This window comes from Neopsephotus bourkii, unplaced genomic scaffold (assembly GCF_033783945.1).
Source record: "Neopsephotus bourkii isolate Nb327-2 ecotype Australia unplaced genomic scaffold, CSIRO-AGI_Nbou_v1 NB_272, whole genome shotgun sequence".
NCBI classification, from domain to species: Eukaryota; Metazoa; Chordata; class Aves; order Psittaciformes; family Psittacidae; genus Neopsephotus; species Neopsephotus bourkii.
The window spans coordinates 19,721,568-19,745,249 of NW_026900781.1; the positions used below are offsets into that span (position 1 = coordinate 19,721,568).

General features: G+C 38.9%; 1 protein-coding gene across 5 annotated transcripts in view; it reads left to right on the forward strand.

Moving 5' to 3' along the window:
• CDH18 (cadherin 18) overlaps positions 1 to 23,682 on the forward strand; it is a 584,308-nt gene that overhangs the window by 379,809 nt on the left and 180,817 nt on the right. For 4 of the 5 annotated variants that reach the window (XM_061346697.1, XM_061346698.1, XM_061346696.1 and 1 more), the window contains one exon: positions 9,174 to 9,253. The gene's annotated coding sequence lies outside the window, so the exon portion shown is untranslated. The remainder of the gene's footprint in view (positions 1 to 9,173; positions 9,254 to 23,682) is intronic. The other variant, XM_061346700.1, reaches the window with a different exon arrangement.

Here is a 23,682-nt window from a genome sequence, read left to right on the forward strand (position 1 = left end):
AAATCTGTAGCAGTTTACAGAACGTAATGCTGTGTGATCTGCTCTGTACAATGAGCTTTAGACTGTTCCTGCTATAAGCCTATTGCAATTACTGGAGCCTCACAAGGACTGAAGCCTCACACAGTTCAAGTAAAAGCTTTGATTGCACACTCTCTGTTTTGTGTAATTCTTGGCCAAAAGATTCACTACATTGTTTAAGACACTTTTTTTAAACAAAAGGAGTAACCACATAATACAGAGACACAGGTAACTTTAGAAATAATTTAAATAACCATTTCAGAATCAGCATTTCAGCACTTTAATTTGATTCCCAGAAATTGTTTCCTAAAGGTTTCCTCTGTCAGTCACTGTCAGGTCTGATCAATATATAAGAAGCTTTTCTTCAGCAAGTACAAAAGATACTTCTGTAATTGAAATGTATTCTTTTTCACTGTGCCCACATTTTATAAATATTTTAGATTTCCAGATAATCTAGGATCATTCTGTTAGCAGAGATTATCATTATGTGTATTGTAATTGGATTTGTGTTGCTACAGTGTAATTTCCTACAGAACAATTGGAAAAATATTAATAATTATACCATACAAAGCAGATGGTTAGTTCATACTAACTATATCCTTCATTAAGAACTGCCTGAATTGTAACATTATGAAGGACATCTGTAGGAGTCCATAGCATTCAACTGCTTCTAAGAGATACTATACATGGATGGTCTGAAATAAAGTAATTGGTTTCTGAAGTCACTTAACAGGATTTTTATTTCTGCCTGTGAATTAAATTGACACTGTTGCTCCCACACTGATCACACTGAACAGTCACTAAGATTTCTTGCAGCCCATCATTTTTCTGTAGAAAGCTTTTCATTCAATACTGTTCAAGCTCAGTTTGTTAAAAATGTAATTATGTGCAAGTTCACTGCTTTAGTTGCCATTACAGTATTGCTTCAAACAATAGGTATGGGGAGATTTAGAAACCTCTACTAGAAAATTTGCATATCAATACAGAATCACAGAATCAGCTAGGTTGGAAAAGACCTTTAAGATCATCAAGTCCAACCTTTACCCAGGGCTGTCACATTCCCCACTAAACCATGATGCATCTAACCAATGTCAAGTCTCAGATACAATAGGAATGGCCTAGAGACCTAGTGTGCTTACTAGTTTCTCTAGAACCTTACTGACATACAGCAAGAAAATAGGTCTGTCTGATACTGATCCCATCTGTCATTTCAAGGAGAAATAGCAAGACTAAAAATAAGAACAGTGGTAATAAACTGTCTCGTACACCGCAAGATGGCGGCGGTGTTGGCGGCTGTGCTGCGGGTCTGGGCCCGGTGCGGGCCTCACAGGTGCTGCTGCTGGCTTGGTCCCCACGGACGGCCCTGTGGCCACCGCTGGGCTGTGGGGGGCGGATGGTGAGGGGGGCGCACTGCGGGAGCTGCTGGGCCTGGCCTTGGAGCGTGGGCCCCACACGGTGCTGCTGGTGCTGCAGGTCAGGCGTGGAGGGGACGTCGAGGTGCGGTTCTGAGCTGGGGGCTGGAGGGCTCACGGCTCATTCGCATGGGCCAATGTCCATCGCCGGGTTGCCGTCGTGTTCTGGATGCCAGCGTTCCTGGGTCCTGGTTTCTGGCTGCCCAGGAGCACGCACGTAGAGCTGCAGTGCCAGTTTGGCGGGCGGTGCGGCACGGCCGTGGATTTCTGCTGCCTGCCCCATCAGGAGGACCTGCAGTGCATCGAGGAGAAGCCAAGCACACCGGGGATACTTTCCGCTCCTTCGTGCAGCACAGCCCAATGCCCAGTGGAGGACACAGGGGGCGTAAGGGGGGGGGGGGTACTGGAGCCACAGGGGGGTATTTGGGGTCCCTGGGGGGTATTTGGGGTCCTGAGGATGTTATTGAGGTCCTAAGGAGGTATTGGTTGTTTTATAGACACCCCTCTTGTTGTGGGGAAAGAGCTTGCGTGCCCTTGTGAAGTTGGGAGCTATGCTGGTGGTGGCTTATGCTTCTGGTAGGGCCTCCTATGCCAGTCAGGTCTCAAATGAAGAGTCAGACAAAGTGTGTCCATGGGCAGGATGGGCTCACTAGCCTTCGGGCAACCATCCTAGGAGAAGGACAACTCCAACTTCAAACCCGGGCAGATGGAGCTCGTGTAGCCCTGTAAGGCCATCCATCTAAGAGAAGGACACTCTAATCAAACCTACGACCTGAGGACTCTGCTGTCACCATCCAAGCTCACTAGGCCCTGGCAGATAAACCTCAGGTGTAATGTGTGAGGCCAGTTCTGCGCACGCTGTGCCTCACCTAAAATAAATCCACTGCGCAGGCCCGAAGGGTTTACCCACACTTGCAAAGCCCTGTAGCGACAGGCGAGGGACGAACGGCAGGTGATAAGGTGCACTGGAATTCACAGACCCAACCCTGCATGTAGGTGGTTCAGGACACTGGTTGCTCAAGACTGACCCAGGAGATGACAGTCTTGTTTGGCAGCATCTTGAATGACCAAGCAGCCTTTTTCAAGGACAGCACTGCTTGCTCCATATGGAGAGAGGCCTAGAAAAGATGGCCTAACCAAAGCTCACCTCCCCCTTCACCTGGTTGGCTAGCCACGGACAACAGGTATCTTCTATTGTGGTCAATTAAAGACAAAGAGACAAAGGCATACACCTGCCTCTAAAGGAGTGTCCAGATTGACACTCGCATGTTGGAACATCAGAACTATGCTTGATACAGCGAACAGTGGGCATCCTGAGCGCCGTTCTGCACTAATTGCCCATGAGTTGTCACGACTTAACATCGATATCGCTGCTCTCAGTGAAGTTTGTCTTCATGAGGAAGGTAGCCTCAAAGAACATGGTGCTGGCTATACACTCTACTGGTCAGGCAAACCCAAAACTGAAAGTCATCTTTCTGGAGTCGGCTTCATGATCAAAAACTCCATAATTTCTAAACTTGAAAATTTGCCGATAGGTCATTCCGATCGTATTATCTCCTTACGTCTTCCACTGCACAGTAAGCAACACGTTGTTCTTTTCAGCATATATGCTCCAACTCTGCAAGCTGACCCTGCAGAAAAAGAAAAATTCTACTCCGACCTGCGTCACCTCACTCAGAAAGTTCCTATAGAAGATAAGATCATAATCCTTGGTGACTTCAACGCCCGAGTAGGAAAGAACTTTGAAGCCTGGAAAGCAGTACTAGGCAAGCATGGTGTTGGCAGCTGCAATGATAACGGTCACCTTTTACTAGAGTTCTGTGCAGAGCAACAGCTTACCATTACCAACACTACCTTCCAGCAGAAAGACAGCTGGAAGACAGCCTGGATGCATCCTCGATCTAAACAATGGCACCTCATTGATTATGTTTTAGTGTGCCAGAGAAATATTCATGATGTCTGCCACACCAGAGTGATGCCTAGTGCAGAATGTCAAACAAACCACCGCCTTGTGAGTTGCAAACTCAATTTCCACCTCAAGCCCAAACCTAAGAGGGGCGGCATTCCAAGGAGGAGGCTCAATGTTGATAATCTTCAAATAGCTGCAGTGAGGGACAGCTTTCAGGCTAACCTTCAAACTAGACTTGAAGACCAACTTATACATTCTTCTCCTGAAGCGCTTTGGCAACATATTAAAAATAGCATCCTGCAGTCCTCCATAGAATCCATTGGATTCTCCTCTAAGAAAAACAAAGACTGGTGTGACGATAGCAACCAGGAGGTCCAGGAATTGCTGACAAAAAAGAGGTCTGCTCATCAAGCACACCTCTCTCAGCCACTCTGCCATGTCAGAAAAGCAGCCTTTCTTTCGTCTTGCATGTAGCAAACTCCAACAGAAACTTAGAGACATCCAGAACAAGTGGTGGCTCAACCTAGCAGAAAAGACTCAACTATGTGCAGATTTGGGTGACCACAGAGGATTCTATGAGGCTCTGAAGGCAGTGTATGGACCCACATTTCAGGTTCAAAGCCCCTTACTTAGTGCAGATGGCCAAATGCTTCTTACAGATAAAATCTCCATCCTGAATCATTGGTCTGAACATTTTCAGACCCTCTTCAGTGCTAATCATGTAGTCCAAGGCGAAGGAATCCAGCACATTCTGCAACATCCGATGAAAAATGAATTGGATTTAGCCCCTACCATGGGAGAGACTCTTAAGGCCATACAGCAGGTGAAAACTGGCAAGACAGCTGGTGTTGACGGAGTCCCACCTGAAATATGGAAACATGGAGGCCAAGCACTTCATGCTAAATTTCACGAGCTAGTTGTGCGCTGTTGGGATCAAGGTAAATTACCATCAGACTTTCGTGATGCAATTATCGTCACTCTGCATAAGAAAAAAGGTGTCAAGTCAGACTGCTCAAGCTACCGTAGTATAACTGCTCTCCATTGCTGGTAAAATTCTTGCAAGAATATTACTGAACAGACTAGTACCTGCTATCGCAGAAGAACTTCTACCTGAAAGTCAGTGTGGTTTCAGATCTAATAGAAGTTCCACAGACATGGCATTTGTTCTCAGACAACTACAAGAAAAGTGTACAGAACAGAACATGGGGCTATATGTAACTTTCGTTGACCTCACCAAAGCTTTTGACACTGTGAGCAGGAAAGGCTTGTGGCTGATCTTAGCACGATTAGGTTGTCCCCCCAAGTTCCTCAAAATGATCATTCTGTTGCATGAGGATCAGCAAGGCCAAGTCAGGTATGGTGATGCACTCTCTGAGCCTTTCCCAATAACCAGTGGTGTGAAACAAGGTTGCGTTCTCGCACCGACTTTATTCACAATCTTCTTCAGCATGATGCTCCAAAGGGCTACGGCAGACCTCGATGAACAAAATGGCTTTTATATTTGATATTGTACCAATGGTAGCCTATTCAATCTAAGGCGACTGCAGGCCCACACTAAGACCCTAAACCATCTTGTCCGTGAACTGCTTTTTGCTGATGATGCCGCCCATGTTGCCCACACAGAAGCAGCTCTGCAGCGTTTAACATCTTGCTTTGTGGAGGCAGCTGAGGTTTTTGGGCTGGAAGTCAGCTTGAAGAAGACAGTAGTCCTCTACCAACCTGCACCGTAAGAAGATTATCGCCATCCCCATATTACCATCGGCAAGTCAGAGCTTAAGACAGTTCAGCAGTTCAGCTATCTGGGAAGCATCATTTCCTCGGATGCCACGATCGACAAAGAGATAGACAACAGAATAGCAAAGGCATATAGAGCCTTCGGAAAACTCCATAAAAGAGTCTGGTGTAATAAACACCTGAAGAAAAGTACAAAGATCAGTGTCTATAGAGCCATTGTATTGTGTACTCTTTTATATCGTGCCCCATCTATACCACCCAAGGAGACCTTCTGCTGTGCCTTTTGTAGCCGGATTTGCCTATGCCACATTGGCCTTCTTAGTCATCAGTGCAGTTGTAGTAAGTGTGGGTAAAGCCCTTCCCAAATCTTTGTTTGCAAAGTTAATCCATGATGACTGGTTGAAAACAGTATCTGATTTCTATATATGGATGTGGTTTTCATCTGGTGATTGTGCTGCAATCCAGAAAGGAGAAAAATAATTTATTTATTATAAGGGGTTTAATTTTTAATTATTATTTTATTAAGTATTTAGAGACGTGTTCATTTCTATTTTCTATTAATATTTAGATGAATGTTTCCTAACGCAGTTTGTCTTGTGGGATGCAAAAGAGAACTAAATAAGAAGCAACAACCTTTTCCTCTCCCAAAGATATTCCATTATAGCCCTTTGCAAATGAATAGGGGAAATCAAAAGCCATAGAAATTTATGTGGTTTTATATAGAAAGCAATATCTGGTTGGCTCTGAATTCTTTAGTAAATAAATACGGAGTTTTGACATTGTTTCTATCTAGAAAAAGTTTTGAAATTTCTGTTTTCCAATTAGTTGGAATGCTACAAAGCTTCTGAGACTGTAGGGCTTGGAATATTAACAGCATGGTACTTCATGCTATACGTTTCTAATTTTACTGCTGAGATTTATTTTCTCTTTATTAACCTGTTTAGTGGAGCAGTCAGTTCTTAGTAGTGTTTCCATCTTCCTGTGTAATCATTCAAATAGTCTTCAAAAAGGCATTATTAACATATTTTTAAAATAGTTTTTTCAATGAATAACACTATGCAAGTTTAACTCACTGCAGCCTTTTTACCTTTACAGTATGTACCATACAATATGCACCATACTGTACTTTTCCCATTAAATATAAATAGATCCTGTATTTGAGAGTTGACATGATATCATTCGGATTGTACCAGTAGGGGAAAGTGAGCAAGCAAAGAATTTTAAACAGGAAGCTGGGAGGTACCTGTACAGGCAGGTACAGCTTGATGTTTCTGTGGAAGAAAGGGCTTTCAGAGCACCTTCACTTGTGCTTTATCCTGCAACCTTATGGCAAAACCGGTTGGTAGCCCCATTCCCTTGCTATGCCTCTTCTGCTTTTCTGTTGGTGGTTTGTAATCTCCTTCCCCTTTATCTCTCCATGAGTTCTAAACTCGAGGATAGAAAAGTGTTTTGCCCTTTCTATTCCTTGACCTTTCTTTCCAGACCTTTTCTGCAAAGCTTGTAGTGGTAATATTTCATTTTTAGTGGTTTACCTCTGGGAACTAGAGCAGTGTACCACCATGCCAATGTCCTGGTTTGTGCTCCCCCCATTGTCTCCCAACTCTATTTTCATTCTGCAGGACTTAACCACACACAGAAATGTCTAATGGAGCAGCCGCACTGGCAGGTGTCATTCTGGAGGTGTGAAGGATGAAATTAATTTGAAATAGATGAGAAAGGGAGATTATTTAAGCTCTTAATCATAGAATCATATGGTGGTTTGGGTTGGAAAGGACCTTCTAAGGTCATCTAGGCCAGGTGTAGGGCCCTGCACTTGTCCCTGTTGAACCTCATGGGGTTCACATGGGCCCACTTCTCAAGACTGTCTAAGTCCCACTGGATAGCTTCCCATCCCTCAGGTGTGTAAACTGCACCGCTCCTCTTCATGTTATCTGCAAACTCATGTCTTCAGAATGGTATATTTTACCTGTAACCAGAGGTTTCCTGTGGTGCAAGAATATAAATAGCACAGATTTTAAAATATATTATTCCCTGAGAAAAATAAATAAAATAGGTTTTCTTGCCAAAGTTTTGATTGTAGCATTTGTAAGTTTAAAAATAATACTAAGGATTTTTTCTGTGAAAATGAAGTAAAACCTTTGGAATGGAAGTTGGTGGCTGAGGTACTTGGAATGCAGTGGATGTTAGAAAACACTTGTTTCATGTTCCTCTGCAAGTATTTTGTTGTAATTCTGCAGGTTGCATGGGGAATCTGGGGGTGAGGCAGCCGCAAGAAGAGAATCACCATGCTCACTGGCAGGTTTTCATTTCTGCATTGGCTGGGTATTGCCAGAGGACAGCTGGGGCAGGGTGTGCTTGATGTGACACACTTGCGTTTCTGGTACACTGATGAAGCTGCAGTGCCTCTGCTCATGGCCACAGTCAGCACTGCAGGCTCAGGGAGAGGCCATTCAGTGCCCGCAGTGGTGCAGCCTGAGCATTGTTGAGCATCCCTGCTCCTCTGCAGTGGTTCACCCCCAAGCTCCTCCAGCTGAGAGGCTGCTGCCCCCTTGTTTATGGTTTTACATGTGGGTGGTTAGCAAGGGCCTCACTGATCCCATCACCCCCACCAATCTCTTTGACTTTCTCCAAATCTAAACCCAATAAGCACTTGTTAGACAGCTTGCTGCTGCCTTCTAGTCTCCTGCCTGGGAGGCATTGCAAGGATGTGAAGTCGGTAGCAGTTCCTCTGTTCTGCTCTCCTGTGTGTACCTACGCTAGTATAGCGGGCAGATGTTGTTCAGACCTCATTTTATCTGAGCGCTGCTTTCAACTAGGTTTTAGCCCATGACATTTGGCATGCCTCATTTTTCTGTTTGTAAGATGGAGATAATGGTTATTTCCATTAGAGAATGTTTCTCTTAAAATATAACATTTTCAATGTGGTTTGACCAATGCAGCACAGAGGCTGTCTCCTAGCAGTGTGTAATGAGTGGGTGTGCGTAGTGCAGCAGGGCTTTTTATGTAGTATCTCAGCATAACCACATACTGCTATGAATAGTCAGAAATTCTGCAACTGGCAGTGGTCATTTAAAAGCTGTGCCTGATTTTGACAGGAGGCCTGAGAATGCTGCTGACTTCCCTTTTAGAAAGCAAACTGTTCTTATTTAACATTTTAGTCATGATGAGTTTTACATACTTGATGAAACAGAGCTGTGTTTAACATGGTGACATCTCAAAAAAACCTTAGGTCTGAAATGACTGTTTAAACTTTAATTTTGCAAGATGCTATCTTGTGTCTTGTAAATGAGGATTACTGTAAATCAAAGATGCTTTATTATACTAGTTTTGTAGGAACGATTACAGTACCTTTGATTTGTGCTAGAATTGCAGTTATTAATAATTCTGTTAAATGACCAGTGTTAGCACTGTATTACCTACTGATACTGATACCCTTGGGGAATGTTAAGTAAGCATCAGCTATCCTGTACTTCAGAAAATATAAGTTTCTTACAGTTGCCTGGTTTTCAATTGCATTTTCCTCAATGGAAATTTGAAGCTTTTGTATTAAAAAAGAAAAAAAAAATCAAAAGCTTTTTCAAAGAGATTGGGTTCCGTATTGAGGGAGCAACATGTCTGGGTTTGTCCAATATATAAATTATATATATAACATATATAAAAAGAAATAAAACCCAAATGCATTACTAACATGGTCATAGGGACAAATCCTGGTCAGTCCTTTAATACAGTAGACCAATGGCGAAGACATTATCAAAACTTACCTGTTGAAATATTCATATTTTACATACTGTAGGGTAAAAAGAGAAAATAGAGCTAATGCAAAGGCAATGGGTTTGTTCGTTTTGCATTTTATTTTTTTTTTTAATATCGTCGCCTCTGGTGTCTTTTGTCTTTTGTGGGTTTTTTTTAAAGAGACTAACTGTATGCCCGGCTGCAGTATTCTTGTGAAGAGATTCCACATTCAGGGATCCTTGCTAGCTGTTATGAGCTATGACTGCTTTTTACTTCCTCTGAAAGATTTTTTTTTAGTACAATACCATCTCTCATCAGTTCCTTGAGTTCTGACATGTGTGGGGTTTTTTTTTGTTTTTGTTTCCCAGCAGCTAAAGCAGCAGTAGGTTTGATTTGGCAAGTCATTTGGAAAAGGAGGAGTGGAGAAGTGCCCTGTAACCACTGAACAGTAAGTGCCTGTTTTACCTGCTATTTTAGCAGCAGAAGTAAGTAGGATATGCAGATGGATAGGTATAAAACTTTTATAATACCGAAAAGCATATAAAAATGTACACACATGGAAGTCTAACTATTCTGAAACTGAAATACTTTAAAAAAAAGACAAGATCTGCTTGAATGTAATTATGGATCAGGTCATGAGCAGTGTTGAGGTACTCAGAGTAAATTATTGAAAGTCAAAACTGAGAAGTACATTAAATGACATTCTGTTAAATTGATTCAGATACTAAGTAGTTTTAAATATTCAGTATCAAAAGTCTCTAAAATTAGAGGGCACGGTTTGGATGTGTGCACACAATTCTGCCCTTGGAAACTAGGAACTAATTGAATAAAGACATGCCTGTCAGCTGTATTCGCATGTTACTAAAAATGTCACACTGTTTTATACTATAAATGACTGTCAGCTTTATTTGCAGTATGCTTGTCTGCTAATTCAAATGCTTTTTTGAATCATGTCAGATTAAGTTTTGTTTTTCAAAAGGCAGGTGTTAACTGCTTTCTTTTCCTCTCCAGGATAAAATATCTCTGCAGCAGAAAGCAATACATAATATTGAATTTTGCAGCATAGATTTGGATGTGAGAAGCTAAACTGGAACACTAATATATGAAGCTCAGTCTTAGAAATGTTTAGACATATTTGCAAGTGTATTAAGCACTTTAGCTGTTGTTTGAAGACAGTCACACAGGACAAAATATGTAAGCTCTGCACCTAATATGTGGTATCTTTAAAACCTTCATTACTTCAGCAGGTCATTTTAAAAATTAAATTTTTCCTTTTATAGAATTGAAAATATGAAAGCAGCTAAGGCAGAAGTTAATAACACTAGACAGTAGTTTTATTATCTTAGGAATTATGAACATGACTTTAATAGATTTCAGTATCTTTTGTTTATATACAAGTGCAGGGAAGAAGAATGCTGTAAGATCTCCCTCACTCTGGGACAGTTTGCTATCTGCAGCTTTCCGTATGAACAGAATCTTGATCCTTTTAGATGAACAGGAGTCCTGGAAAGCAAAGGGACAATGATGTGTGTTAGCGGAGTAGGACTAGCTGGAACGATCATGCAGTACTTGTTTGTGTGGATGTAAGTGGGATGCAGATTGGGCCCAGTCAAACCAATCTGCTTGTTGTTTGTTAATAGATGCACAGCTCCCAGTTTTGTTCCTCTCTCCTTTGTGGTACCATGTCTGGTGCTCATTCATTCTCTTGAGAAGCCAGTTGTAGCACAATAATGAAAGAAAGACTGACTCAGCCAAAAAGCGTAAGGGTTTTCTGTCCATTAAGTGGGCTACACTGAAGTGAGGTGGCAGGAAATGACAAGAAAACCAGAGGAAGTGGACTGTGTATTTTACTAGCTCTGGAGTGTTGGAGGAAATCATCTGCCTTGCCTAACCACAACCTTCCTTTATCAATGAAATTGAGATGTAATACCTCTGTCTCTGAGGGACTGCACACCTCCTTCTGCTGTCTTTGTGGTCTTTGGATAGAAGCTAACTTCAGCTGCTGAATAATGAATACTGGTTTGCTAGAAAGGGAGGGAGGAAGGAAGGAAGGAAGGAAGGAAGGAAGGAAGGAAGGAAGGAAGGAAGGAACTGGGAAAGTGAGAGAACTGATATATTGCACAAACTATAAGGGTTGTAGGTTGATCATGGAAGATTAGTGGGGCTTTAAAATAAATATTACATATTTTAGGAATGACTGTCATAGTACAGGCCATCTCCTATGCTTGGTAGATGTATGGGTTGAGAAGTTATCTGAAAACCAGTTACCATGGGTATATAGTTGTATTACTGTATTAGAAATCAGTGCCAAGGCTGTGTGATGGACAGCAATAATTGAATTGTAAGAATACTGGAAGTAAAAGAAAAGCTTTCAATACAATACTGAAAAGAATGATAAAGATCAAACTTCTAAACTTCACCAGATTTTTGGTGTTGGTAAAATAGCTGACGATCTTATTGTCAGAAATAGTTACTGATCTTAGGTTAATGGTCCAGCATGATCAGAAGAGTTGCTACTTGATGATTTTTTTAGACATTTGGCACTAATTACTCTCTTGTTAAAGATTTTAATGGAAGATGTGGGAGAAAGTACCTCTGTTATACATCTTCAGGATGTCTTCTGTATTTCCAGGACAGAACCACAACCCTTTTGAGTGCCCTGGTGTCAGGGATAAAGAGAACTTTGATATTATCTGTTCATGGCCTTTTCTGTGCTTATAAGAAAGTTCAGTTTCTGAGAGTGTTAAATTGGTGATGAACACTTGTTCTGATGGTCTGTAATTGTGCAGAGTGGGAGTATATTGACACCACTAGTACATAACTGTCACTGTGTTTATTTAAGAAATACTGATAAGTGAAGATGAGCTCTTGTTATTGTGTGCTGGTGTTATCCTGGTGCTTTCTGTTATTCTGGCATGTACATTTTTTATGCATTTTATTTTAAGATTGTGTGTTGAAATAGAAGTACGACTGTCTCATAAATTGTTTGCTTTCAGTTATTTATTTTGGTGTATATCAAAAGATTGATGTCTTGTGGGCTGTGTCTTACTATTAGAATGTGTAGTCAGCTCCCCTGGAGTCCCATTTCCTTGCTCTCTGGTGAAAATGCAGTAACGAATGAATAAAAAAGAAGTGTGGTCTCTGATGCGTTACTTTCATTATGCTATTACTGAAGCATTTATAATAGAGGAGATGGAGCTCCATCTGTCTATGACTTACTCTAAATTATTGGATCTGACGCTGGTTATGAAAAAGGGATTTTTATCTTTGTTATCAGTGGAAGCTAGAGATCCTGTAGGAAGTGGATTTTAGAGATGCAGAAGTAGAGAGAATTACCTATATTTAGAATGCTTTTGTTTAGAATGAGATAGTGTACGTATATAACCTAATTACATAAAAACAATATGATTTTGATTACTTACAGTCCACCTAATAAAAATAGTGAAAGCTAAAGGATGAAAGGCGCAAAAAAAAAACCAAAGCAAACAGACAAACAAAAACCAAAACAAAAACCAAAACAAAAACCAAGCCAACAAGATTTTTCTCTTTAACTAGGTATGTTCTGGGGGCAAAATTTACCTATTGGCAGAAGTGGATTAGTTTTTGCTCATGTGTAAGGAAAAACACCTTAAGGGCATGTCAGAAATGAACAGGATGTATGCTAGAAGAAATGCTAGAAGAAAGTATGGCTGGTCAGTGCTATGGACCTAATATTTTTGAGATGGATCAGTGCTTTACATCTGTTTTTTATCTACCAGCTAAAGTAAATAACCTGCTGCTTTTGGTAAAATATAGAGATGGCATATTTGAATGGTCTACAATCCTAGATATCTTTCATAGACTATATATATTATGTATTTATCTTTTAATGATTGAGTTTTAAATAGCAGCACTACATAGCCAATACCATTGCTCATGCATTAAAACTCTTATATCCTCACTGTAGGCCAGATTTCTCATTCTCAAATACATGCTGAGATAACTAGAGTTGAACTCTATCACTTGTAATGCATTGGTCTGTTCTTGACCTTTTTTAGAGAGGTAGATGTCTCTGACTGGCAAGGTCTCTGGTATACTGAGCTCTAAGAAAAATTAGCTTACTCGTGTACCAGTGCACAGGTAGCATCTGAGGACTGTGCAGGCAGCCATTTATATTTTTACCCAGATGTTTGGTCATGTTGTGCAACCCAGGCTGAGTCCTTTGCTGCCAGAGCTGGAAAGATACTGTTTACAAGAAATAACTATTCTGATATGTATTCCCTACTCATAGGAAGAACTATAAATGCAAGCACCAAAGAAGCAGCCATGTTAGAAACATTTAGGGATCCTTTTTACATTCCCCCCCCCTCTTTTTTCATATTTTATTATATAAAATTACTTAATTCAACTGTTGCTTGAATGTTTTTAAACTAAGTATAAATTTAGATTTTAAAAGATAAGAACTAAAAAATAGCTGACACACTTAGTTTAAAGCTTGGATTCCAAACTGACCAGTGCAATTAATTATGAAAACACTTGTAGTAGGCAACACTGAAGTTTAATGAATAATTCTGCTTAAAATTCTTTTCACAATGTTTTCCAAGAGTAATGTTCATAATGTAATCTAATATTGAACTACTTTTTACTATTTCCTCTGTATTGATTTAATTAACTGAGGTGAAGAATATTTGTTTTCATAAGATGTTGTAGAAGGTATTAGGTAAATTGTCTCAAAAGCTAATGCAGTGCTATAAAACTTAGAACTTCCTCTTTTATAAACTTCATACCTTATATTGGAAAGCTCTCTAGAGTGGAAAAATGAATATTTTAATTTTTGGAAAAGTGGAACAGATGAATGTAAATTTTTTTTTTTTTTTTAGTTTCTCTTACTTAGGGAAAATGCAATGAAATATTATTACTGTAGCAAGTTATTCTTGATTCAGAACTTTGCTAATTCTACAAGAACCTTGTTTATTTTCATTACCTTTGGATTAAGCACTGACATTCTTTACTGGATACTTAAGCATGTGTGTGTATAAGTATCTTTTTTATGTGTCTCTTTACCTTTTCATGCATAAAAAAACCTGCATTATTGCAACAATCATATAAGAGTCCTTCATATTCATGCACTGGGCAGGCACAAGTGTTAAATACAGTGTTGCTTAAATCTGGCATATGTATTTTTTACAAACTGTTCAGTCTCATTCCAGCAATGTCTGCACCTCAGAATTCAGAGTTTTGGAGATAAAATATTAAAATTTAAAAATTACAGCAACCTACATAGTGATGTGTGGAGGTGACTTCATAATCATGACATCATGATGCCCCCTCAGAAAACAAATAAATAAACAAAATGCTTCTCTGCTGTTTCTTCAGTCAAGAGTGGGATTTGGGATTGACCTTAGTTGCTATACCAGGTGTTACTTCATCAGCCCTTACCTGGGGATTAAAGATTCTTGTGACAGACCTGTTCAAGTAACACCTCAGTCTCCTGTTTGATGAATTGATTTAGCCTCTTGTGCAAATGTTTTCTCTATCAGGAAGGAATAGGCCTGAATCTGCATCACATCAGGATCCTGGACTTATATTAGCTTTTAAAACTTTTCTAATCACTGTAGGTAATTTATCTTCTTGATAATGTTCTGTTACGAAGTGGCAGTTTGTTTTGGTAACTGCATACTTCTGTTAATTCTCAAAGGGTGATGAAGGTCTGCTCAATCCCTTTCTAGTAATATTAGATCTATGCTAGAATATGTGGAAATTTATGAATTCTTATCAATAAAATGCTAGTTTACTTTTATCAGAAGTAGCAGATAGCCAGTGAGGAAACACAAGAGACTGAAATGCAAGAGAACAGCCTTGAATATCACTTTGATTAGTTGTTTAGAGATGAAATTTTATGCAGTTATCTTTTGTATCTTTTTGTGTTTGTCTTGATTGTTTTCATAACATATAATACAGGCCTCATTGGAGAAAAAAATAGATCAGAAAGCTGTTACAGTTTTAAATTTATTTTTCGTTGTTCTATTACTCATTAAATTATGTTCTGCCTACTAACTTACTACAGTTCATCCACAAATAGTTCGCATGTTGCATTTAAGTACCTCAATCTACCTCTTTTCGTTACTTGCTCAAATAGAGGAGTCTGGTAACAGTTTAGTTGTAAGCACTGTCAAATAAGGCTCAAAATGAGACTAAGATATGAGGTTTTGCTCAGAAACTGGTCTTTCCTGGGAAATGCTTTCCCTCTTAAAGTGAGAGTGTATTATTTTTGGCTGTTCAGTCCTGACTATGGTGTTCTTTCAATGATGCTGGACAAGTGCAAACCCCTCACCCTGCTCCCTTATGAGAAAAAAAAGTGAAGCTCCAGGACACATGGAAGTTACAGTTTGAGGTGCCCTTTTCCTTCTCGAAGACCTTCAACCCACACTAGAAACCCTAGTATCACATACCATGCCTCGTATTTATCAATAATATGAAAACAGTCTTAGTGTTTTGGTTGCCATTAGACTATTATTAATGTATTAATGTAAGACAAGCACATTTTGAAACTGAATGCTTCTGCCTTAAAATTTCCCAATGAGATAATTATAGAATGTTATTTAGCTACAGAAGCTGTTCTTCCAGTTCCTCTGTTAGAGCACGAATGACCTGATCTTTAAAAAGTTCAGTTTTAAGCTTAGTTTTAATCATACAATCCCATTAATGTGAATGAGCTTTTCACTAATAGGCCTAAAGTTAAGGAAGTCTTTTTTTGTTTGCACAAATCAGAACCTAAGATGTGATCCTGCTGATTAACCTTGATTCTCCTTGCCCTTCTGTTTCTGAGGATTTGCTAGTGTTATGTTTTGGACTTTACATGTCAGTTTATCTTCTTTGGAAGTTGCTTGGACAAGAATGGAAGCTAAAATTTTCACAAGAATGCAGTGAACTTGCATATACAAAATCTGTGGCAGTTCATTTGCACTAGTGTATTTGACAAACTTTGCTATTTAAACGTTAAAACAAAGTAGTACATGAAAATTTTCAGCTGTATAAAACCTGAATTTATCTTAAGATCATTAATAATGTTTCATGATGTGTTTAAAATTTCAGTTCAAATTAAAAATCATATACAGGACAGTATCCCTTCTTAAGAAAAGAACATTAAGAACAATAAAGAACAGTCTCAAATAAAACCATGGCAATATGTCTTCCTGTTGTGAAAGATGAGTGAGAATGTGAGAATGAAGATGATTTTGTGTTAAGATTAATTTATAAAAAATATATATACTCAATCACAAATGAATTTAATGAATACTGTGTATTCAAAGATAGTCATACATGCACCAGGTTTCAAAGAATTGGATCTTCTCTTTTGTTTTGTTGCCTTTTTATAACAAACTACTGTTTTGCATTCCTGAGAAAGAAAGTGATTGTAAATGTAGCTGTTGGAAAAAAAGTATCATATAGTTTCAACAACAATAAAACATGTTATCATCTTCTTCATATCAGTATTGACTTCCACTGGTAGCTGGACATGGTTATTTATAGAATCATAGAATCATAGAATAGTTAGGGTTGGAAAGGACCTTAAGATCATCAAGCTCCAACCCCCCTGCCATGGGCAGGGACACCTCGCTCTAAACCATATTACCCAAGGACTCGTCCAACCTGGCCTTGAACACTGCCAGGGATGAAGCATTCACAACCTCCCTGGACAACCTATTCCAGTGCCTCACCACCCTAACAGGAAAGAATTTCTTCCTTATATCCAATCTAAACTTCCCCTGTTTAAGTTTTAACCCATTACCCCTTGTCCTACAACTACAGTCCCTAATGAAGAGTCCATTCCCAGCATCCCTATATGCCCCCTTCAGATACTGGAAGGCTGCTATGAGGTCTCCACGCAGCCTTCTCTTCTTCAGGCTGAGCAGCCCCAACTTTCTCAGCCAATCTTCACAGGGGAGGTGCTCCAGTCCCCTGATCATCCTCGTGGCCCTCCTCTGGACTTGTTCTAACACTTCCATGTCCTTTTTATGTTGAGGACGCCAGAACTGCACACAATACTCCAAGTGAGGTCTCATGAGAACAGAATAAAGGGGCAGGAGTACAATGTTACTTTTATGTATATTTTTACCCATTTTTCATATACCATGCTATGCAACGTAAACTTTCTCAAGACAGACAACTTATTCTTTGTACTCATTGCTCTCCCTAAATATAGGAAAAGAAAAAAATGAATATACATATACAATTCAGGCAAGCATGCGAGTATTTTTACCTTCTGTTAAAAAAAAAATACAAGTTTAAAGAATTTCTCAGTTATAATGAGTTCAGTTATTGAACTGAAATTTATTAATCACGCCTGTTAATAGTTTAAAATTATTGTTTGGGGGGTTTCTTTTATGTATATGTGTGTGTGCATACATATATATATATATAAAACTTAGAACAATGGAAATGGAAAAGTGAGTAAAAATCAATATATAAGGGAACCTTACATTAGAAATTGTAACAGACCAGTTCAACTACTGAGAAATGGGAATTTGTAGATGTTTTGTTCTCAGAGGTACACACACATATACACATCTCTGTGGATGGTGTTTATATGTGTGTTTACACAGCCTTATCAGAGTAGTTTTAAACAGAAAAAGTATTTATTTGATCACCTTTTAGCTAGCCATAGGTTCTAGTATTTAATCAGAAAAAACAAACTTCAGAACTATAGAAATATTAATGGCAAAGAAGTAAATTAGCTGCCTTTTCTTTTGTCTTTCGTCACTGTTTTCCTGTTGATTTCTGTGGATTTGCAGAATGATTTTACTTGCAGATTATTTGGTCCTGGATTATGCTTGGGTGTAAATTTCTGAAAAATATGAGATGGATTTAGTAAATGAATAAAGAAGTAGTGATCACAGGCAGGAGTACTTCAAAGTATCTAGGCAGGTTTTGCTGTTATAATAGCAGAAAGAATAACTATGAATATATATACACACTGAAAGACTGCAGCGCACTTTTAATGTAGCCATGCGTAACTATTTAATACACTTTCCCAAGAACCCATATAAAATACCTCGGTCATTTGCATGACTTTTCAAAACTCACTTTGAGACCTTTTTCATTTAACTCTAAAACCAGGGTTTTACCTGAATTTAGTATATAATTTCTTTCTGAATTTGCAAAAGCTAGAGGACTTGTGAAAATGTTTTGTTGGGGTATTTTGGAAATGTTCAGTATCGGTAGGGACTGCACTGAAGGAAAACACAGAAGTTGTTTCTTATATAGTAGAAATCATTGTATTTTCATATTAATGTCTCATGATAGGAAACTTAGTTATCTGGGTTTGAGGAATCCTCCAACACTAGAAAGATCTTCAAAAGTAAACCAGAAAAAATCCATTCCACTGGTCTAACTTGCCCCTAGGGTGAAACAAATATGTGCTTGACGCTTGTATTCATTTATACTACAAAGTGAAAATGCAAGGACTTGATGCTACCAAAAAAAAAAAAAAAAAGAGCTGTGATTTCTTTCAAAGCAAAGGAATACTTAAAATATGACATCCAGAATTGCATTTACTCAGTCTGTTCAGACAGTCTCTTGTAAGACATTTGGTAGTTTTCTAATTATTAGAGATTTCTTGCCAAGTTAACAGAAGTAGATGTCTCAAATATTTCTGTATTTACAACAGCATCTATCCATAGAAAATTCCAGCACCAAACTTCGCTAATTTTCCTTTTGATTTGTTTGTTACTTATAGGCAGACACTTCTTGTTTACACACCCACAAACTCATAGATGTTTATCTGTATCTATTTCCTTCATTCATCCATCTGGGCAAAGCTGCCTTTGCATGTTCTGTATATCAGTTTTGAGTTGTGAATACTTTGCAAAATGAGTTGCTAAGTTATATTGTTTGCATTTAACAGATAACATGTTACTATAGGCATCTATGAGATAGTTGTGACATTCCATTTGAAGAATTCTGAATAAGTCAGTCTAAAACAGAACCAAATACATTTATGGATGGAAGTGATGAATTGAGAAGCCTGGTGTTTATTAATGGCTGAGCTGTAAGAGTAAGAAAAGAAGAGAGGAAGATAAGATTTAAAAAAAAAAAGTTATGCTCAGTATGTACTTTTCAAGAGTAGAGAAAGCTAAACATAATGAAAGGACGAGTGCAGCTAAAGGCAAATCAGGTTGGTACTGTGTAGAAGAAGAGCATTTTTAGGGAAATGGTAAGAAAACAACATACCAGCAAATGCTCTGTGTTTGACAGTGATTGTAGTATGTTTGGCAGAAGTAATGTCCTGAAGAAATTGAAGACTTAAGTATCTCAGTTAATGTGTGGTGTGAAATGTTTTTAAATACAGACTTCAAATTTAGACTCAACGTATATGGATGTCTCCTTTTCTCTTTACTAATAATATTTATTTCTTTAATGGCAAAAGAGAAATCCTGAAGCTGCCAATGACCATTGAGCTGAGCTCTTTTTCACCTTTTTTGACATTTACAGTTATTCCTGTTCTTCAGTGTTGGATTCTTGGGTGATAGTTTTACTTCTGAAAAGGATTTTCTATTATTGGGGGTTTTATGACTTCCCTGATTTTTATTTTGTTTTTTGTATGAACTGAGGGGTATGCATCCAAGGAACAACCTGATTCAGCAGTTGCAGGAGTTGAATCAATTTGTACACCTGTAAAACAATGAGTAGGAATTAACTGAACTGGTACCACTTAATTATAGGCTTTATGAAACAGATTTGTAATAAAAAATTAATCTAGCTCTGCAGGAGCTGTAACAGTTTATGAAGGTCTAAAATGAAGAGAAAGACCCTGATGTGTGCTGTAAGAGACCTGAGAGGGAAAAGCTGGTAGGTGATACCCTCCAGGCGTTCCTCCATCATTCCAATGAGTAGAGCTGCCAGGCCTCCTTCAGCAGCTCCAGAGAAGTCATGTCCTGTCCCTCGACTGCAGAAGCAAGTCAGATACTAATATAGTGCAAAAAATTGTTCCAAAAGGCAGTGGTCAGGCACTGGGCTGCTTTACAGAGATCTCCAAATAATATTTGCCACATAATTTGATGCCTTTTATATCCTCCCCCCCCGCCCCTTCCCTCTTTCAGGTTATTCCATTTTACCATCTCCTTCTCCCCTCCCAAATGAACAACTTGCTTGTAATTACCTTTTCCTTATTTATCTCATTTTTTTCTACAAGTGCACTCAAATACAGCATTTCTGGTAGTGTTTCCTAGGGAGTGTCAATCTTTCAAAGTATTACTGAGATAGTTACCTAGGCAGTGATCTGAGTCTGCAAAAGAGCGCCCATGTTCTTCTGGAATGTTCTGTGAGGTTCAGGTGCTTCTCACAACATAGGTCCTTGTGAAATCCAACCATTCTTTAAGGCTCTGTAAGTTCTTACATTGTTATCTGTTGCCTCCAGCAATTTTTTTTCATACCTGGTGGTTTCTGACCTCCTGTTTATTTAGCTTAACCCCAGGACAGTTCTTTTTCCCACAGGCTTTTCTGCAGTCTCAGAGAAGTTGCATCCAGCCAAGGAGCCCTTTGAGCAGGGCTTTGGACTAGGTGATGTCCAGCCAACAAGCCCTTTGAGAAGGGCTTTGGACTACGTGATGCCCAAAGGTCCTTCCAACCTGCTTTATAGGATTCTGTGATGTTAGACATGTGGTGTCAGGATGTTGTAAAATAGGTAGATCACAGAATCACAGAATCATTAAGGTTGGAAGAGACCTTTGGAGACCATGTAGTTAAACCCCCTGGCAAGGCAGTGCCATCTAGAGCAGGTTACACAGGAACGTGTCCAGGTGGGTTTTGAATGTCTCCAGAGAGGGAGATGCCACAAGCCTCCTGGGCAGCCTACTCCAGTACTCTGCTACCCTCAGTGTGAAGTTGTTCCTCATGTTGAGGTAAAACTTCTTGTGTTTTAGTTTATGGCCATTGCTCCTCGTCCTGTGGCTGGGCACTATTGTAAAGAGTCTGGCACTTCCTCCTGGCACCCACCTTTGAGATATTTGCATGCATTAATGAGATCCTCTCTCAGTCTTCTCTTCTCTAGACTAAACAGGCCCAGCTCCCACAGTCTCTCCCCATAGGAAAGATACTCCAAACCCCTGATTATCCTTGTGGCATCTGCTGGACCCTTTCCAGTAGGCTCTTGTCTTTCTTGTACTGAAGAGCTCAAAGCTGGACACAGTACTCCAGATGTGGCCTCACAAGGGTTAAGTAGAGGGGGAGGATCACCTCCCTTGACCTAAAGTTGAATGAAGCATGAAGAAGTCTTTGTGCCACTTTCACTGAAGACAGGAACAATTTGCTTTGGTTTCACGTAGTGCTCAAAACAAATTCAAACTTGAAATAGAATCCAGGTTACATTTTCTTCTTTGCAAAGAATATTTTTTACTATTTTGCCAGTAACTGACCCAAAGAGATCGTCTTACTTGTCAAAAGTTGTGCACAATTTGACCTCTTGATCTGATTTCTCAAAAACTGAATTCCATAAAAGGCATTCTGAACACTGAAATATTGTTTCATAAACTCCCCTTTCTGTATATTGCTGTAATTAAGGATTTTCTCATGGTTTTATTGTGTTTTTTTTGCTTGTAGAAATTTTAACTCAAACCCATATTAATATAGATTTAAAAAAAAAATAAAAGGTATGCAAGATGCTTTGTCCTGTTTTCATCTGGGATAGATCTTTTTTCTTCATAGTAGCTGGTGCAGTGCTGTGTTTTGGCTTTAGTCTGATAAAATACCAATGTTTTAGTGGTTGATATGTAGTGCTTACCCTAAGTCAGGGACGTCTCAGTCTCTCATGCTCTCCCAGTGAAGAAGGACACAAGAAGCTGGGAGATAGAAGAGACTGGACACCTGATCAGAACTGGCCAAAGAGATATTCCATACCATAGAACATAATGCCCAGAATATAAACTCCGGGAACTGATCAGTGGTCCAGGACAGGCTAGGCATCTACCAGCAGGTGGTGAGCAATTATATTGTGCATCACTTGTCTTTCTTGGGTTTTATTCTGCTCTCTCACTTTTTCCTACCCTCTTTTTTTTTTTTTTTTTTGCTTCTATTTCAGTTATTAACCTGTTCTTATCTCAACCCATGAATTTTACCTCTTTCCTATTCTCCCCATCCCACTGGCGGAGGTGGACAGGGAGCGATGGAACTTCTGTGTGACCCTTAGTTGCCAGTTGGGGTTAAACCATAACATACTCTCTTACTGAGGAAAACATCTGATGCTGAGTGCCACTGAACTATTGAAAATGGTATCTTTGCTGAGCTTGGAATTTTGCAGTTCACCTCGTGGGAATTGGAGGTTTGTCATTTAAGTCCAGCATACAGAAAATTAGCTAGGTTGGATATTATTATGATGGACAGTGATAAATAAAAGTTTGCCATGACTCCTTTTTGAGGAAAGAAATCTGTAAGTTGCATGCTTTAAATTGAAAACTTATTGGGAAATTTCAGACAAGAAATTATTTAGCTGCAGTGTTTCAATTTGTGAGAAGCAAAATTTTGTAGAAGGCTTGCTTCAATGGGAAAAAAGGCTCAAAGTTATTTATTTATGCCATTTAATTTTTTTAAATTAAAATTACCTTTGCTTTGAAACCTAGCTGATTTTTAATGTTAAAGCATTGTATTTAGAAGGAATATTTTTTTAATTGACCAGAATTGGCTTATCTACCTTGTCTCAGTTTTGTTTTCTGTCATTATTTCAGTAATGTTGCTACATTAAAAATGGAACAAAGAGCTGGTTTTCTTCCTGAGTTGTGAAATACATGAAAAAGTAGATTATCCCAGAAACAATGGTCACAATTTATGCTTTGATCCAAAAGGAATAGAACAATTGGCCAGTAAAAATGTATTTTGGTTGTTTTCTCTATTGAAGGTCACGTTTTGGGCATGCTTTCTAACTTCTCTTCAAACACTGGAAAAAGAACGTTTTCAGATTTCAAGCATACATGGCAAGATTTGCTTAAAAGGATTGGTCATTTAATATTTTTATCTAAAACACTGAAATTTAAGTTTATGCATACAGTAACATATTTATCACCCTTCTAATCTGAGAATCATCTGTATACTGTATATTATGTATTGTCAAAATTTCAATAATTATACTAATACAATGAATAGCGTGCATGATTTTAAAGAGTTTCCAGTACAATGCTGAACCGATAGCAAACTATGGGAGGTAAAATTCTTTAACACTTTTTAAAGCATCTGATGTCTACATTGGGCCTCCCTTCCATCATTTTTTACCAGTCATTTGGGATTCTGCCACGCAGCTGAGAGGAGATCGTGTTATTTATTTTTGAGAAATAATTTGTTAGGACAAACAGTACCTGTGGGTTATACACAAGTGGGCTGCTGCAAGTTCTTCCTTTTTAAACTGGGTAGTTGCTCATCAGATTTTCATGTATTTGCTTTGTTCCGTGACTGGGTGACCTGACATTTATAAATGAGAGGAATGACTCAAGAAATCACTAAAAAATTTTTTCAGCTAGCAACTTCCTCAGGAAGAGAAACAGCACAGAAGAGAAGCCTCTGCTGCTTTGGGAATGTAAAAGGACCCTTGTGCTGTCTTGCACATCTGTATTATCCTTGAATAGCTACATGGACTCCAGATATAAATGTAGATTGATTGGTCTCTCTGACTGAGGTAAAAAGAAAGACATGAGTCAGATTCATGAATCATCTGCTTGTGTTTCAGAGGTAACGGCTAACATGACTGTGGGTGCAATTATAGTTACAGAAATGGTGGCTGGATTTTATCTAATTGTGTTGTTACTGTGTCGTGATTCTGACAGTCACTCTCTGCACAAATCTGATAGGTATAGTTGCAAAAAATATTTCTTCGATTGTGGCAGAGAACTTCTGTTATCCTGAAGTTGCTAT